The sequence below is a fragment of the Pteropus medius genome, unplaced genomic scaffold (assembly GCF_902729225.1).
Source record: "Pteropus medius unplaced genomic scaffold, Ma_sr-lr_union100, whole genome shotgun sequence".
In the NCBI taxonomy this organism is placed as follows: Eukaryota; Metazoa; Chordata; class Mammalia; order Chiroptera; family Pteropodidae; genus Pteropus; species Pteropus medius.
The window spans coordinates 12,383,134-12,386,773 of record NW_024354502.1 but is presented as its reverse complement, the minus strand read 5'-3'; the positions used below and the strand labels follow the sequence as shown (position 1 = coordinate 12,386,773).

At 31.8% G+C, this 3,640-nt stretch overlaps 1 pseudogene; it reads right to left on the bottom strand.

Annotated features, from left to right (window-relative positions):
• Positions 1–2,718: 2,718 nt before the first annotated feature.
• On the bottom strand, positions 2,719–2,837 carry LOC120595754 (uncharacterized; annotated as a pseudogene).
• Positions 2,838–3,640: the final 803 nt, after the last annotated feature.

The window sequence follows — 3,640 nt, the reverse complement described above, 5'->3', positions numbered from 1 at the left end:
TATAAGATCTGAACAATATTATGAATCGTGTTAATCTAATTTTTATGTATGAAACTATTCTCAAAAACCATAGAATAAGGGCACTTAAAGAGACCATGTGCTTGTTAGTTATAAAATAATATCAGTAAATGTCAAGAAAAAGAAGTCAATAGAGTATGTTCTCTGACCACATGGAATTAAATTAGAAGACATTAAAAATAGAACATCTATAAATGCCCCAAGGATTTAAAAGTTGAACAATACACTTCTATAATAGCACATGGGTATAATCCAGAAAATAAAAAGCAAAAAGACAAATTCTCAAGTAATTAAACAGAATTTTTTACTACAGGTTCTGCAGGTACTAAAGCAATAATTAAATTTTATGAAGAACTTTAAGCCGTTACATTAAAAAAAAAAACACGCAGAAAATAACGAGTGTCAGTGAGGATGTGGAGAAATTAGAACCCTTGAGCACTGTTAGTGGGGAGTGAAATGGTGCAGCCACTGTGGAAAACAATATAGTAGTTCCTCAAAAAATTAAAATAGATATACCGTATAATCTACGACCCCCACTTCTGGGAATATATATCCTCTCAAAAAAGAAATTGAAAGCAGGAAAATGAAGTGACATTGGACATCCATGTTCACAGTGGTATTATTCACAATTCTAATTCACAAGAAGTAGAAGCAACCCAAGCGTTCACTGATAGATAAATGAACTAAGTGTGGTATGTACATACAATAGAATAATATTCAGCTTTAAAAGGAGGAAATTTCTGGTACATACTACATTGATGAACTTTGAGGACATTATGATAAACCAGTCAAAAAAGGCAAATACAGTATGTTTTTACTTACTGAGGTATCTAGAGTAGTTAAATTAATAGAAATAGAAAGAATGGTGGTCACCAGGGTCTGGGGAGCAGGAGAAAATAAGAGTTGTTTAATGACTACAGAGCTTAAATTTTGCAAGATGAAAAAGTTCTGAAGAGTTCAACAAAGTAAATATACTTAATGTGACTGTACACTTAAAAATGGTTAAGATGGTATTTTATGTTAAGTATGTTTTAACATAATTTACAATTTAAAAAAATATATGAGTTTGGTAAAGCAAAAAAATAAAAGAATAAATGTAAAAGAGGAAATAGTGACAGAGGTTCTAGACTATACATACACATATGTATATAAGACACAGACACACATGAAGACTCATAAGACTTACATGTGCATGTTTGTAGCTATTGAAAAACTAGTTCATGATCATAGAAAACATATCTATTTTGTTCATTGTTGTATCTCAAGACAAAGCACAGTCTAGAGCATACGGCATTGGGTCAACAAGTATTTTTAAATGGATGAGTACATGAAGCAAACAGTTCATTCAATATTTAATAATTATTTCTGGTTCAAGCGTAATGAGGTGATCATATATTGTAAAGTCCAAACTTGAAAATTTGAGATTGAAAAGATGTGCTATTAAAATTATGCTGTGACTACTGGCTTAAACTAAGGAGAGCCTGGGAAATCTGAGACGTGGTTTTCATAATTATGGGTAGATAAATGTATTGGACACTGAGTTTATAGTGGTAAAACAGCAAATATGATCTTCATTTTAATCAAATAGCAACCTAGTAAACAGATTCAATCTAATTAATGCATAATTTCAAAGTGTTTTAAGTGTTTTGGAAGGAAAGAAATACCATCCTTTAAGAGTGTATATTTCTCAAACTGAAATCTGAAGAAAGAATGAGAGAATTATGAACAAGAAAATACTATGTGTGTGGGGAATTAGTGGATAAAGCCAGAGTAGACTTCATGGGAACCAAGAGAAAGCCATTAAGCTGGAGCATGAAGACCGTTAGGAGATGATGGAGATAAGTCTGAAAATGTAGTCAAAGTTTAGATCAGGCAGGGCCTTTTAGATACTATTAATGGTTTTGATTTAATTCCTAGAGATATGTAATTTATTGATGCCAGAGAGGTAACAGTAACAAAGGGTGCAGATAATATGAGAGAAAGAAGTTAATTTAAGGTAAATTAGAAGGAAACTATCAAAATTCAAGAAAGAAAAAAATATCTTTTAAAAACAATCTTAACAGTATGAAAATCCCAAATTTTAGTCACAAGCAGCATTGTATAACATGTCTTATATTCTAAAATACTTTGTGCATGTTATATTTTTATTTAAACATTACACTGACCTATTATCCATGATAAAATATTTTAGTTCACAGAATGTTCACACTGTCTTCTCTGTCTCCAATGATATTTACTTTACTAATAATGTTAGTCATCTTTCAGATAGCATGTATGTCAAAAAGAGAAATTGAAATTCTATTTCAAAACATTTCTCTATGTAAGAAATAAAATATTTGGGGGGATACCTGCTGTTAAAAGAAACTTTTCTATTAATTACAATTTTAAGCCAAGGTCCCAACAGATCTTTTCTTGACCATTTATCTCAGGAAAAAGCACCACAATGACTTAAATTTCAATTCTGGGTTAATTGATGGTATCTAAAACTCTTCCTCGTTTGAAAAAAAAAAAAAGTTGTTGATTAAAGGCTATAATCTCTTACCTATATTTCCTAAAGGTGTCACAGGGAAGAATCAATAAGTGAAAGTGAGGACATTCATTTTTTATTTTATTTATTTATTTATTTTAGGCAACTCTTGGTTGACCTCACAGATTGCAAAGGACCTTGTCAGTTTACAATCCCTTATTTTTTATTTTTTATGCCTACAGCACCTGGTCTTCCTAGGTGGTCTCCCATCCAAGTACTAAACAGGCCCGACCTTGCTTAGCTTCCAAGATCAGATGGGATCAAACTTTTTCAGGGTGGCATGGTCGTAGGAGTACATTTCATTTAAAAATTGAAAATATCAACTGAGTACTACTATTTATGTTACAGATATTAGCAAAATTTCTTTGTAAAGATAAATATTTGGGTGTTATAAAAATAAGTGTATGAATCAGTATTTTCCAATCTCAACTGATTCCTGCAAATATTTTTATCTATTGACTATTGCTTATAAAATGCTTTCGTAAGTATTGGTTTACCATTCTCAGCAGACCCTCCATCCACAAATAAAATAGGAAAACACAAATTAAACTCTTATGAAGTTTCAAGCCAGAACGATGAAGAGGTACTTTGAGACAGGCATGACTATAATTTAATTTCCTATGTGAGAGTGACCTTGAATGCATGAAGCATAAATTTCTGCCATAAATTTGTGTTCCCCTTCCCATAGTACAGTGATATCATTGAGAAGTAGTTGTCTTTCCAGGGGCTGCATGTCCAGATGCCTTGGACCTGTATGGGACCACTTAAGTATGTATATTATTTGCCCTTTATTCCACCATCTACCAACTAAATGCAGAAGAATCTGAAACCATTCAGTCCCTTACCAACTATGAAGTGGAAAGCTGCTCATTTTTTCATATTGGATCGTTACATGACTGAGAAGTAAAATTTTGTTGGCTATAGTCAGTGAAATTTTAGGGCTTATTTTTGTCAGCAGTCAGAATTCTTGTATACCACCCAATGATGGCAAAAGAGTATTGTAACCAAAAAAAGAAAAGCTATACTTCTTTTAAAAAAAAGTACCTTTTGCTTTCCTAACTTTATCGGATATTCATGTAAATGTGTTTTCCGATA